Raw genomic sequence first — 15,996 nt, forward strand, 5'->3', positions numbered from 1 at the left:
AGTATGTGTTCTAGGATATAGGAGGCATCCAATAAACGTTTGTGGTTTCGATCCTGCAGTGACTCTTCAGCCAATGAGAGTACTCACATCCAGAGGGGCTCAGACAGGTGTGTGAAGGTGGCTGGGATCAATCAGTGTGCAACAGTTGTGCAGTGAGTAAGAGATACCAGTCCCATGCTCCTGTAAAAAATAACACACCTGTCACTAAAGCCCCTGTCAGCTACACACGTCACTAACATGCCAGTCATCAAAAGATCTGTTACCAGTACACCTGCTGTCATTTCCTAACTGCTACCAGCAGACCTGTCAGCTTACACTGCATCAGTACATGTGCGTTTCTGTCATTGTGTCTTTTGTGTGTTGAGTGCAAATTTCTTTCTCCACACGGGAGCTCGGACATGAGATGATTTGAGATGTAGTGACTCAGGAATGCAGACTCACTAAAACCCAGCAAGAGGAGGAAAAGGAGGAGAAGGAGAGCCTTCCTCACACCTGCACTGCGTCTGTGGAGAGACAGAGAGAGAACATGGCTATGCAGAGTGCAGAGTTGCATACACAAACATGCTCATATACACTCACGTACAGACACGCACATATACACGTTCACATGCACACACACGCATGTCCACACACAAATGTACCTGCTGAACAGAAAAACATCAAGCAGAGAGATTCCAGAGGTCAGACTGTACCATGCTGTTCCCATCAACAAGTAGAGCACTGCAAAGGCACGAGCTAAACAAACAAACAAACAATACATCATTCAAACAGGTGATAATGATGATGATAAGGTCTGTTTAATATGGTGAGGAGTGAGCGCTTTTCAGAACCCAAACTCTGCCTCAGCTGAAGCCTGAACAGAACCTGAGAGAAGATAGATTCTCTGTCTAACTGTCTCTCTCTCTCTCTCTCTCTCTCTCTCTCTCTCTCTCTCTCTCTCTCTCTCTCTCTCTCACACACACACACACACACACACACACTCACTGGACTGTGTGCTCTGTGGGTAGTCGCCATCCTCTGATGAGGATTTTCCTGAGGAGAAGTTTGCTGGCTCTGTGACAAGGTGGGGAGGAGATGATGCCTTTAGCTGTTCCAAAGCTGCCTGGAGGCTGGATCTCAGATGGAAAATCTGACGCTGGTGCTGAGAGTTGATACTGCAGGGACAAAATGCAAAAAGTCCTAAACATTCGCGCAATAAGTGGTTTAATGAGTGAGCTGAGATAAAGGAAGAGAAAAGGCCCTCTTACTTCTTCACTTTAACTCGCAGTGCCTGCATATTTCTTTGAAGTGTCTGCACACACAAAAACACAAATACACACACAGTCATTTCAGAGAATTATAGCTGATATTGGTGCTGTCACACCCTTATTTGCATTTTTTACATTTTTAGTTCAAGTGCCAATTCATTACAGTAATTTACAAGTACTGAAAGTAATTCTCTGGCTGGTATTGTCATCTAAGTGATACATAATTTTTTATTTCAGGATATCTTGCTTTACTCATTTGTTTTGTATTCTGTATTCTGCTGGATGATACTGTAGAGTGATTTTATTATATTGTACACCTGACAGTCCACACCATTCATTTGAAAAATAATCCTTTGTGTTCCACTGAATTATTATGACTCTCTCCCTCTCTGACTCTCATATTCTTTCTCTCACTCTTTTCCTCTCTCTCTGTCTCTCTCTCTCTCATTTTCTCACCAGCATGGCCTCCATGTTTCTCGCTGTCCTCAGACCACTTCATCATCTCGTCCCTGATAGCTGACAACTTCACACTGAGCAAATGATTCTGCAGGCAGCACCAGAGAGAGAGAGAGAGAGAGAAAGCAAGAGAGAGAAGAATGTTGAAATAGTGGGTTTATTACCTGTGAGTAGTATAAAACAGTATTTGTTCTAGGACATAGGAGGGATCCAATAAACATGTGTGGTGTCAGTCCTGCAGTGACTCTTCAACCAATGAGAATACTCACATCCAGAGGGGCTTGGACAGGTGTGTTGAGCTGCGTGGGATCAACTGTGGTCTTTAATTCAGTGTCTAACATTTGAGTACTGACAAAGGGGTAGCAGCACCATGCTCCTGTAAAAAATAACACACCTGTCACTAAAGCCCCTGTCAGCTACACACGTCACTAACGCTGTAGTCATCAAATCATCTGTTACGAATACACCTGCCGTCGTTTACTAACTGTTCCAGCACACCTGTCAGCTTACACTGCATCGGTACATGTGTGTTTCTGTCATTGTGCTTTTTGTGTGTTGCATGTATATTTTTTTCCCCACACAGGAGCTCGGACATGAGATGATTTGAGATGTAGTGACTCAGAAATGCAGACTCATCAAAAAGCAGCAAGAGGAGGAGGAGGAGGAGGAGGAGGATAGCCTTCCTCACACCTGCAGTGTGTCTGTGGAGAGACAGAGGGAGAACATAGCAATGCAGAGTAGAGTTGTCTATACAAACACAAACATGCAAACACACACTCGTGTACACACATATACACATTCACATGCACACACAAACTTACCTGCTGAGCAGAAAAACATTAAGCAGAGAGATTCCAGAGGTCAGACTGTACCATGCTGTTCCCAGCCACCAGTACAGCAATGCAAAGGCACGAGCTAAACAAACAAACAAACAATACATCATTAAAACAAGTGATAATGATGCTTTTTCCACAATAACCACAAAATACAGCAGAAGGTAAACGTTTCATGAAAACATGGGACAAGCTGATGCTACTGCAGTACTAATTTACTACTGCTTTAGCATTGTTTTAGTATAACTATAGCATAGTTTTAGAATAGATTTAGTATAGTGTTAGTGCCGCTTTAACACTGCTTTAGTAACAGTTCAATGAAGTACAATGAAGCAAATTCAATCTGACTAGGGGAGTTGGAGATGGAATTTAAGTATCTGGTGCACAAGAGGTATATGATGAGTATTAGGTATATGGTGAGTATTAAGTAAATTAATTGATGTATTGACAATCTGTTTAAAAAGCTTATTACAGTAATACTAATTTAGTACATACATGGCTGTAATACATACAGACTTCCATGAATGTGTGTGTGTGTGTGTGTGTGTTTGTGTGTGTGTGTGTGTGTGTGTGTGTGTGTGTGTGTGTGTGTGTGTGTGTGTGTGTGTAAGAAGAAACACTGATTATAGCTTCTCATAAACTGGTTATAAACAGTTGAATATGACATCAGCACTGACCTGTAAATTCGGCCTCTGTGATGAGCTCACTGGTGTATGGGCCATGTGATTGGCTGAGGCTGCCATCATGGCTTGAGGTGTGGGAGGACTTGACCAGCCTGCGGTTGCCTGCCTTCCTCTTAAAGACCCTGCAGAGAAACAGAGACAGAAACAGAGAAAGAGGAAGAGGCAGAGGCAGAGAAATAGGGAGGGTGAGAAAGAGGCTGATGTACACCAAATACACGTGCACTCCTACACACAAACACAAACACACACACACACATACACACACACACACACACACACACACACACACACACACACACGTGTATGCACACACACCTGAAGGGGGTCTCTTTGTAAGAGATGGGTCGAGTAGATCCATTAAAACAGGTTCCTGCAGCATCATCATCGTGGGGGTAGTACCCACTTGTTAGTAAACGTGCACTGCGCCTTGACATCTCTGCATGAAGAAACAATTAATTAATCAGTCAATCAATCAGTCAGTTAAAAGGATCTAATGTTTTCATTTATTCATATAGGCTTTCCAGGAATATAGGCATGAAGTTCCATCTGAACGTTACATTAATGAATAGGACATACACTAAAATGTACTTACTAAATAATTCAGTTTTATTTAAATAGCATGGGAGTCAGACTCAGAATCGTCCTTTGCTGCGATTCATGAATGGCTTCTCTGCAGGCTGAATAAGCGTGGTTTTCCTAGATAAGAATCTAGCCCTGGCCTAATCCAGAACTAAACAGTAGTGCCATCTCTGAAGTGTTGAGGTAGCGGGTGGTAGTGATGGGGGAGTGGCTAATGGTGGTGGAGGGTGGGAGGTGGTAGTGCTTGTGGTGAAGGGGAGGAGCGGGTGCTGGTGGGGGCAGTTCTGGGGGTAGATGAAAGCTTTACATGCACTTAGTTTGCTACTCACGTCATTCAATTTTGGCTTCACAGGAAGGCATTCAGTCGAATAATAGAGAATCTACCGCCCACTATAGCTAACTAGCTAACACAATTACAATAAATAATAATAACAAATAATCGAGAATCTACCACCTGCTATCGCTATCAAGCTAACAAAATAAAAATAAATAATGATAACAAATAACAGAGAATCTACCGCCCGCTATAGCTAGCTAGCTAACAAAGTGACAATAAATAATAACAAATAATGGTGAATCTACCGCCCGCTATAGCTAGCTAGCTAACAAAGTGACAATAAATAATAATAACAAATAATGGTGAATCTACCGCCCGCTATAGCTAGCTAGCTAACAAAGTGCAGATAGCCAGCACAGCATTGTTCCAAAGCTTTTCCGCATCAACAACAAATAATTATCTAACCGACTTATTTTGCACAGCGAAATAGATTAATTAAAAGACGCAGCCTTTGAACAAAAGTAATGTGCGTGCAGAGGCAGATGAAAAGGCGATAGCTGTCCAGGATGGGGTTTGACAGTTGCCAAAAACTCCTCCTTTTGCGTCGCATTTGGTTGTTTCTAAATGATCAGACTGGCACGACATTAACGCGCTTAATCTAATAATGCTCGCTCCCTAACGGTGGAGTATAAAGGAACTGCACATGCAAAGGTTTACAGAATCTAAACTCATTTTTCTTTCTTGTAGGGGCAGGAATATTTTGAATTTCAAAGTAACTGCATTACGACTCTGTTTACTTTATAGAACATTCGGTATCGGTGGTATCCAAATTACACCTCAAAACGTATTGGATTAAATATTTGTGATGAAGGATTTAAAATGTATACAATCTGAACACATTTAGTGCAGTACTTTTTAGTGCACGTACCTTTCAGCTGGGTTTGTTATCGATAAAGCCACCGACAAGAATGAAGATTGTTTAGTGTTTTGGTTTAAATGCTTAACACATATTATATTGTTGCGTGACTTAGTTTACTACGTAATAATGATCAGTTACACAAAAACTCGGTATCTCAGGCAACTTTAGAACCTTTGAGAGTGCATACAAGAATTGAATACATGAAATATACTAGGTTTTATTTCTCTTGAATAATTTCTGTTAAAATAGGATGTAACATTATGAGTGGAATTATAAACAAAACAAAAGAAAAAAACAATGTTTACACAGCCTGTTGTTGGCCGACCCGACTCGGAAGAAAGATCAGAAACACCAGTTAGAGCTATGTGGAAGAGACTATTCTTTGCACTTTCAGCAGTCTTGGATGGCAAAGATTTGAATTAAGGTACTCCATTACCTTAGGTTAACTTAAGTTCATTTGAAATTAATCTCACAGATGTCATTTTACCTGTCGCTCATCCGTAGATAGAAAATTGCCACATTTATGCATTTATACAATAATAGTATTTTGCTATTAAAATGAAATTACGCCATCATTGTTAGTCATAGCGTTTTGTTTGAGCTTTAGATTTTGTTCTTGACCGCAGGGATTCATCTTCAGGCCAAAGGTGAAAGTACGTTTTGACTCAGTGAGTGTGCACACACGTGTCTGTCGGTGTTGTTGAACATGGCTCTGTGGGAGTCCAGGTTGTGGCGCATATTTATGTTAGCGCATCCGTGAACCAGCAGTAAACACTGAGCCACTGCTCAAACTGAAGCTGCGGTTGGGACACCTGTCCCCGACTGATCAATTTTACTAGAAAGACCCATTTGTCCAGTAAGCAGGGCATGCTAGAGAGAGAGAAGGGTAAGAGGACGTGCAAGTTTTTCTTTTTTTTTTTTTTTTAGCAGTGGTGCTGTTGGTGGTGGTGGGGGCTGTATTTGGTGCAGATATGAGTTAAATAGATGTTGCTCATACCGTATATGAATAAAAATATGTTGTAAAAATTCTCCAGTGTGTAAAACCTTAACGATGTCGCTGAAATAAGCAGACTTCTTAAAACAGGACAGCCTGGACACTGAAGAAGGAACCACACAAAAAATAAACATTAATGTGCAATTTGTTATATGATATACTGGAAGAACACTTTGAAAGCCAATACTGTGCAGTTAGAGAAGCTGACCAAGTGCAAGGAAGACCTGGTTAACTGTAGAGATATTCAAGCCTGGTTAACTGTTGTCAGATATTCGCTCAGCAAACATTCCATTGGTTGAGGTTGTCCTGGAAATTACTAATTTTGTAGGCTTATATTACCACATATGCAATCACAGCTTTATCAAATGAAAATGGAAAAAAGAAAGAAAAAAATGATGCATTTGGATAGCAAGTCCACATGTAAAGTACAGACTGCATGGATGAGTAACTCCAAACTGTTGGCACGCATTCTGCTAAAGGCAGTGGGTGCAGGAAAACTGCTATTAGCACGTCCATCATTTTTGAGGTGATTAACATTGCTTTTCTAAGACAGATGTCTGTTTCTGACATCTTTTACTTTTACATCCTATAAATGGTGACTGCTCCATATTATGTGCGATTATTTAAATCTGGATCTTAAAAACAATTTCCTTTGTGCAGGTTTTGATTAAGGGTTACAGGTACAACATCATTTTGTCTTGGCTGCTCATCATACCTGTTGTTGTGCAGTGAGCCCAGTCAGCCAAACCCTCTTTGTGAAACAGAAAACTTCAAGTTTCTTTCAACTCTAAACCGACTGAGTTTTCACCAAACCCACTTTCTGAAACAGGCCCTTGGGTGTACATTTTTAAATCTAAATGTGCACTGACCTTTTCTGGCCAACACTGTGGATGTTTACTCAATCTGATATTTTTTTAAATTAAAAACCTGCAACAGTAAACATATTGGTGAACGGTTTGTTTTGGACTAAATAATCTTTTTTTTCTTGGAGGACTCTCTGGTCCATCCCGAGGTAGTGCAGGGAAGGTCTCATCAATCTCCTCTCTGCCACTGGCCATCTCATCTCTGCTGATGTTCCCTGAGAAGCAGGTTATTCCTGCCGAAAATGACATACAGACAAATTTCAAATTAGCCTAGTGTCCTCAAAGTAAGACCTATACTCCTAAATTTCATTGTAGAGAATTATCTACAATATAAAATGCATTGCCATTAAAGGGTAGGATCACCACACTGTAAAACATGTCTATATGAATCTGTGTTCAGATAAAGGGAGAAAGACAAAGAAAAAAATTAGTCTTTCAAACTGCACAAATAAATGACTGAAGAGTGAAATTCAGCACCAGTTGAAAGTTACAGCCACCATAGATAACTTTTTTTTTCAATTACTATCCTTTAAATTAAATAGTCTTCTACATAATTTACACCACAATATAATAAATCAGTCAGTTAGCTGGTGCATTTGGACCTCACCATGTGTCTCTTGCACAAGCTGGATTTGATCTCCTGCACTTGCACATGAACAGTAAAAATATACAAAGTATATTTATACTAATTAAAGGAACAAAATAATGGAGCTATACATCACTCCCATTAGTCCATGGGCTAGTACTACCATTACAGGCTTGACCATTTTGGTCAGATACATTTAGTACACAGACATTTCTCATGAGTTTTCCTATCTCCCACAATTCTTTCTACAGAGCAAACATGCCCAAGATTAAACAGAGACACACTACAACCTTACACCTAGTGTATATATTCAGAGGACTAAATGAATGCAACAACCAAATAAAATACAAACTGTGCTTTCTGGACTACATGATGTTTTGGAAACGTCTTTTTAGTACTAATATATGGTAAATATGCATTTCATTTTATGTTCACTGCAGTTTATTTAAAGTCACTCAGCAAACTACTGGTTGTGGAAAATCAATCAGTTTAAGACAAGACTAATATATATAGAAAAAATATATAGTCTGTGTATAGGCTCATAAAAGGAAAAACTGGAGTAAATTATATTGGCTGTGGAACCAAAGTCTTAATCAATCTTTTTTCTGGAAAGCCCAGTAATATGAAGGCTATCCAGCTTTATGAGACTCAGTGAATGTTTACTTTGCATTTCTTGACTGAGAGGAGAGCATAATCTCTTCTATCTTGGACTATAAAGCATTCATGTAACTATTACTGAAAAACACTAACCAACGAGAAAAAAAGGATCTTTTTTCAAGTGTTACATCCTGTGTTTGTTTGTTGTGTGTGTGTGTGTTCCATTCCAGATCCAGTTCCAGATTCCATTAAAGACTTTCATGTTTGCAGAAAATGTGTTTCAGATGTTCCCCAAGCCATTGTGGTACTGAGGAACAACCCCTGAGCTCGGGGAGGACTGGTCGAGTCCGTCAGAGGTCCTCCCTCCCCTGCCGGATGTTGTCTTTTCCCTGGAGCTCAGGACAAGTTGGGAGGAGATGACCCAAGCTTCCGCAGTACAGACACCTCCCTTCCCGCATCCGAGCGTCGCGTTCATTTCGGGAAAGGCGGGTGTGTCCGAGCTGCATTAGCTGGGATTCGGACTCCCCCTGCTGGTCATGCACATGAACAGGGCTAAAGGTGCACAGAGCTCCACGAGAGCCTCGACTGATCTCTGGTCCCCGTGTTCTGCGCCTCTGCCACACGCAATTGTCAATATGCAAGAGCAGATGGATGAGGTCATGGAGAGAGGCGGGAGCATCACGGTGGACCAGTTCATGTTTAAGGTCCTCTCTGAGGCCCTGGTGAACAGCAGCCATCAGCGCTGTGGGGTTCCATCCACTCTCAGCCGCCACAGTGTGGAACTCACTCACATAATCAGCCGCCGCTCTTCTCCCCTGTCGCATGTTAAGAAGACGGGAAATCGTCTCCCTCCAGTGACTGGATGGCCGAAGGTCCGCTTAAGGGCAGCAGCGAATTCTGCTGCAGTGGAACAGACGTCAGTTTGGTGCTCCCAGACCAGGGTGGCCCATGCCAGAGCCCACCCAGTCAGAAGGGAGATGATGTACGCCACCTTTGCTCGCTCTGTGGGGAACCAAGATGGCTGCTGCTCGAAAGCCAGTGAGCATTGAAGGAGAAACCCCCTACAACCTCCTGCCTCACCGGCATAGCGCTCAGGGGCAGGGGGCAATGGCTCTGAATGTGAGGTGGGCAGGATTTGGGCTGGCTCTGCTGCTGCTTCAGCCCCAGCTGCCTCCTGACTAGGAGGAGCCAAAGGCACTGGTGTTTGTGTAAGGAGGTCTGTCAGGGCCTGTAACTGAGAGAGGATCTGTTGCAGAGCCTGCTCATGTTGACCAACAGTCACCCCCTGATTAGTCAGAGCCACCTTTACCTGTTCCAGAACAAACTGTTGAGCTGGGTCCTTGGCTGGGTCTTTCTGTAAGGTGGGCTCGAACCCAGGTCAGGTAGGTGATGACACCAACAGCCTACTGGGTGAGAAACCACGCTCGGGAGAGAGACACACTCAAGAGAGAAAACTGGAGAGGGCAGGGGATGTGTAAAAACACAGACACACTCACAGCACAGAAGTAAGGTGTAGCACAAGGGGGAAAACTTGAGAGGGGAGGGGACATCTAAAAACATGAACACCCTTGCAGACAAGAAGTGAGGTGTAGCACGAGAGCTCATAGACCTCAAAACCTGAAGCTACCAGCTAGAAGCTTGGCTCAAAACTTTGGCAAAGACCAAACGCTGAAGGACTGCGTCACTGGGCTTATATAAGGTCTAGTCCAGCTGTTGGGTGTTAAACCTGATTAGTGCTGTGCCTGACTCAAGGCCTCCCTCTGGTGGCCGGAGGGGGCATCGGCCTGACACCAACCCTTACAAACACACACACACACACACACACACACAGAGACACGGTCTGCAGGCACCCCCAAGTCAGATTTAAGACATTTCAAAACTTTTAATGTTACTTCCAGTGTCATTTAAAACCAAATTTGCAGTGAGGATATACAAAAATAAAGTTATTTTGAATAACTTTAACATGGTAATTGAGAAACTGATACTTTCAGACTAATGTTGAGGAGCTTTATCATTTTGAAGAGATCAGAACACCAAATAAACCAGGTGGTCAAGAAACTGACAAGGAAAAAAAAAACTAGTTAAAGTAGGCACTTTCTACATAAATGATAGCAGGATATTGTAAGCAATGAAGACAGAAGACAGAAGCTAAAACAAATGATCTATCTTTCTTTCTTCCAGTATTTTCCTAGTGAGAGCAGAGCTGTTACTTCCCTGTAATGTTCAGATGTAGCTAGCTAGATAAAGCTAGAGCTAACAAGCTGATGTCTGAGGGGATTTCAAACCATATTCACAAAATATGTAGAAAGTTACACAATTATAAATAGAGTGAAACATTTTGAGATGGACAGTGTTAAATTGTATCAGTCTGTCTAGAATTTCCTGTAGAGATCCAAGACAGCTTACTAGTCACTTGGACTTGAGTTTGGTAATGTTAGTTATCTAGCTAGATAGCTTCATAATTCCATTTGATGGTGTATATGTCAACCAGATTGAACAAGACCAAAAAATGTTATTTGATTAAAATTAAAAATCTACTCACATTTCTCCTCATCCAGATGGACATAATCAGTGTTAGGTAATTCATAAAATGATCTAGCTAGAGTGCTGAAGGACTAAACTCTAATCTATAAGCATCATGACAGCTGGGAGAAAATGTTGGCAAGGACAGTATATCCACATTTCTAACAAGGTAGAAATATTAAGTCATGGTAAAAAAAAAAAAGTTTTAAAAATGTCTTAGTTACCTCAGTTGAGAGAGTGATTTCCTCCTCTGATAATATTAAAGCTTGACTAATGATCCCTGTTTCCTAGCTGTCTTCTCCAGGTGCAGTGAGGAAGTGAGAATGTTTTACTCCCTGACATATGATTAATTATTGAAATAAACTTAGACTACAAATCTCTTAATCAGTTATATCAAATTTCTTAACCAATATATCAAATGTCACTTGTTGTCTTCACTAGAGAGTTTTCAGATTTACATTGGGTGACTGGGCAACTAAGAAATAGCCATGTTAGTCATTGGAATTTATTTTACATATTTGAATGACAGTGAAGCATAAAATTTAAGACAATTGAAGACTTATCAGTTCATTAAATTTGTAAAATGTCATTTCAGATAAATTAAGACTTTTTAAGTACCCACATGCACCCTGTCGTGAATACAGTTACGATCTGGTGTGAGTCTATACTATGAAGCGAACCGGGGCATAGCCCAAGAAGAAATGTTGCTCTATGAAATTTTTACCAAATGTTCATAAAATCAAACCCAGAATTAAGTAAAATCTTACTTTTAGGGGCTTTGCTATATTAGTACAATTCTACTAAACTGCATAAACCTCTACAGTATTCCACAATCATAATATGAGATTAAGTACATATGTGAGTACTTAAGCATTACATATAAACAGCGAGCTAAAAATCCATGATGTCTACAGAAACAAGCACATCTGGTCTGTTTAGCAGCATTCAGATAAATTGCAGTACAGTACTGTGTATTTGTACTAAATACACAAAGCAAAAAAAATGTTTTAAAGTACTTGCCCATTTAAAGTACAGTGTCTGAAGTGCCTAACCATGGTCACAACTAATAATTCTACTAAACCTCTAGCTAGTTAGTTAGCTGATAAGTGGATGAATTAATAAATTATTGGGTGAATTAACACATATGTGAATCCCAGAAATAAACAAACTTGAGCACTGGTTAATCAGCTGAGTATAATCGTTTTAGAACACTTAAAGCAGTGCTTTTTACGATGTTTTAAACTGACATACAAACGCTGTTATTTTTCTTTATGTTGTAAAATTTGCCACAAAAACCGTAAACCATAAAAATAGAGAAAAATATCGCCGTACTTTGCGACATAATATGTCCAAAATGCCGCTTTTCTTCGCCGTTTTACAAACAAAACGCGTTTCGTTTGAGGTGACCTTTGACCACTTTGGCTTTCCATATTCATAACACTCGTAGATAGTTCACTTAATATTTTAATCCAGTTTTCATATGATGAGGAACATGTTTGGTTCCTTCTTCTAATGGAAGAGCACTGCCAGTGATGCAGTTGTTATTTATTCTTACTGTTGCCTTGTATCTTTATCTCTTCTCCATGGAATTCATTTAATATAAAATGTAAATGATCAACTGTCATGTAACCTGCAATGCTAAAACACATTTACTGCTATTCTTTTACTGTTAGGCTGTCTTCTGTACCTCATGTAGTTTTCTGATACAGGTTTACCAAATACAGGTAAACAAATATTTTTTACACACACACGTCCAGCATTCAGCCATTAAGAAGATTCTTTATTTGTCATATGCACAACATGCTATGGACGTCCACACACTTACATGCTTATTGTGAGGCTGATTATCTAAATTACAGTCATCTGTAAGTTAGATCTACAAAGTGGTTTGTTAAGTTCCGACGTGTTTCAACGTGCCGACATAGTGGAGATTTACTCTCAGCGCAACCGTAAAACAAGTCCGTGTAGGAGGGACTGTGAAGCCATTGGCTGTATAGACTGTATACAGTGATTGGCTGCAGCAAAATAACGGATGGCTAAATTTGGCTGCTGATTGGCTTAATAAAAATATTGTGTCATTGTCTTCAGTCGAAAATGATTGACATGTGCTCCGCCCTCCTCTTACCCACAGGTGTTCATGTAGTTCACCTTTCTCAAGAAAACGAAAGTATTTTCTGAACAGTCGCCGTTGTGGAAGGTTGAGCGTTTAAAAATATTTCACGGTAAATTCATTCTATTTGTAAAAATGCGATGTCGGTGCAGTTTAAAGCAACAAGTTTGGTAAGTACATAGTTCTGTGTTTAGGTTAATTCGTAGGTCAACCCAAAGGTGGATTAAATGTAAAGATTAAAGTCCTGGTGAAGTTACGCAACTAAAATGGCTAACGCCCAATACGATTGCATAGCTATATTTAAAATAATTTAAAGGGGCCAGATATATATTGTCAGTTATTGTAAAACTCGATTACAAGTCTTAGTTAGTCAGTGATATTTCCTAATGGTCCCATCTGAAACTAGTCAAAGTTGCTGCTGTAAAGTCAGTTTTTTACAGTTAGTTTTCTGTTCAGTTTCAGCTATTGTGTCCAAATCCTCAGTGGACAGGTCAGATTCCCTGTATAGTTCATTGGCTGCATTAGTAACTATAGTTTGGGATGGGACGGTCGACACTGGCGTTTCTACGCTTATTTCGAGTTTCTGAAGCGTAGCGTTTTGAAACACTGATCCGAAGTGTGGCTCAAAACGGCCATGTCACGTGACCTTGGCTAAACAAAGCTTGTGTTTCTACAGGTGTGATACAGAACCTGCCGCTCCTGTCTTTGACTGACAGTGTCTGAAACAAACCTGATCACACATCTGTCTCAGTCACAAACTCTATGAATGCTTACAAGTCAACAAAACACACCCCAACTTTGAGAGTTTTGTGAGAATAGAGAATTTGAGAGACTGAGAGATTCAGTGTTGTCTAGATAGAAGGTTATTGATAGGACATATTGACTGATAGGCTAGTGAGAGATATCCAGTGAGCAGTAGTTAGGATAGATATAGTGACATTAATATATAGAAAGTGTGTGTAGAGAGAGATTCTCTGGTTTACTGACAGGAGTGATGTGCTGTATATCCACACATTTATATAATGGTAAAAACACCTGTGCATGCCAGCAACATGTGTTCTATGTGAATGAATCTTTTCCAAGACTGAGGAGGTAATTTGGGAAGAGAAGAAGCCCCAAAACAGCATAACAACTAATATTTTATAATATAAATATAATAATAAATATATAATTTTGAGACATTGTTCCTTTATTTTACTATGAAACCTGTTCCATACAGACAATTCATTAAATCGTTCTGCACTTCATAGATTACAGAGCACATCTGAACCCAAAGAACCCAACAGAGTTCATGCAAAGCCACAGAATTCTACAGAGTTCATGTAAACCCACAGATCCCATGTGGTTATTTATCCCAGTAAACATAGTGGCATTTTGTTAATAGATTATCTTTCTAAATGTCATGTCTTATACATGAAACTGAAATGCCAAGAATTTGAAATGCCTTACAGAACACAACAGAAACAGGTTGTTGTATGGTAATTTCTTTTAAATATTTATTGATCATATGTATCAATAACCTGGTATAACCCACCAGAATAATATCTAGGCAAAGTAGTTTAGACATTGTTGTTTCACAGAATAGAATTATTAAGATGTTAGCAAAAGTGGTCACTGTGGAGATCATGTCAGAATGTTTCTGTTCAAAAGGCCCATAAGTGCTGGAAGAATTTTGCGTGAATATTATTTACTTTTGTTGTTCCTTATAATATACTTATCCAGTTAAACGTTATGTCATTGGTTAAAGATATTGGTTGATTATCCAGTTAAACTTTGTGTCATTGGCTGAAGATGTTGGTCGATTATCCAGTTAAACTCTGCATCATTGGCTAAAGATATTAGTGAATTATCCAGTTAAACTTTGTATAATTGGCTAAAGTTATTGTGGTGCTGAGTGTTTCCCACACAGTAAAACTCTGTTTGTGTTAAACCCAGAGACTCTGTGTTACTGATAAAATGTAAGTCAGGCATCTTCTTTTTATATTGATATTTTGTGATGAAAAAACAATGTTAGTTGACAGTTATTAACAAGCAGGCACATTACTCCCTGTGCCTTTCCATATAGGTTTAGTTTCACTTTCATGTTTTAGTGTATTTCTCCTCTGGTAATGCTGTGTTTCATATCAGCTGTACTTCCTTTGTCTATTAGTCCTTGAGTTTGGGAGGTTGAATCAGTGATTTCAATGTTAGTCATGGCCACTGCATTTCTTTATCAAGTCATTGAGTCAGTTCCAGAGATTTGCCGCTAGATGGGGCCCAAGTACCAGTTATATTGATCGTAGTATAGATATTTAAATCGACTGTAAAAGCCTTTTTTGTGTATTGTGCATGTTGTGATTTACAAACAACATTGATATTTAAAGTAATATCTGTATTTGTGTCTTAGACCAAAGGTTGATGACACATATTTGATCTCACAACATATAATATTAGGTAACCTATTCTCTACTTCACAGTTCTGTAACATCAAAGTTCATGCCTGTTATTACACCTTTGATCTCAGTATGGCTTTAAGTGGTCTGGCCAACACACCAGGTTGAACACAGTATAAAGCCAACCTGTGCCAGTCATCCCAGTTCCCTACAGTAGTCTTTACTACACTTTTGAAACATTGAAACTATTTTCGACACAACTGCTTCGAACATCTCAATATTTCACAAAGCCTCACTTTCCCTCCACCACCTGTAGTGTACTGTAAATGTGTCATGATTAGTCCCTCCCAGCTTCCCTGTTCCGTGTTTTCCGTCTTGTGTATTTTAGTTCCATTCTGTAGTTTCGTTTTCTCTGCCCCTCGTTTGATTTTCCACACCTGTCCCTCGTTTAGTTCATGTATTTAAACCCTGTCTTGTTCCCTTGGTCTTGGTTATATATTGTTTATTTTAATGATTGTGTTTATTTGAATGCGTGTGTTAGGTTCATTGTGTTTGATTGGTTTAATGTCTGAATGTTTTTAAGAGCCCATCTCTGTATCCCTGTAAGTTTGTACTCCACGTGTCCTAGCCTTGATGTTTCTTAGCTCTGAGTTTCCCCTGTTTGCTTTTGATTGATCATGTTGGTAATATGACCCTGGACTACCCTAACGACTATGATTTTGGATTTGCCCCTAATAAATCTTGCTCTTCTTCGCACGTGTCTGCCTCCTTACAACTCAATGTTACAAAATATAGTGAACAGCTGATGTACACTGATTAAGGACAAAGATACCACACCTATAGTGTACTGTAAATGTAATGATCTGATGTACACTGATTAAGGACAAAGATACCACACCTACAGTGTACTGTAAATGTAGTGAACAGCTGATGTACACTGATTAAGGGCAAAGATAC

General features: G+C 39.8%; 1 long non-coding RNA gene across 4 annotated transcripts in view; it reads left to right on the forward strand.

Moving 5' to 3' along the window:
* LOC145657437 (uncharacterized) overlaps positions 1-15,996 on the forward strand; it is a 356,445-nt gene that overhangs the window by 328,342 nt on the left and 12,107 nt on the right. For 3 of the 4 annotated variants that reach the window (XR_014123098.1, XR_014123095.1, XR_014123097.1), the window contains exon 1: positions 12,734-12,837. The exons of the other annotated variant lie outside the window; for it this stretch is intronic. This is a non-coding gene — a long non-coding RNA (uncharacterized LOC145657437). Of the gene's footprint in view, positions 1-12,733; positions 12,838-15,996 lie in introns of those variants that run through there. 4 annotated transcript variants of the gene reach the window in all.

This window comes from Electrophorus electricus, chromosome 1, assembly GCF_041902795.1.
Source record: "Electrophorus electricus isolate QZ-2024a chromosome 1, ASM4190279v1, whole genome shotgun sequence".
Lineage (NCBI taxonomy): Eukaryota > Metazoa > Chordata > Actinopteri > Gymnotiformes > Gymnotidae > Electrophorus > Electrophorus electricus.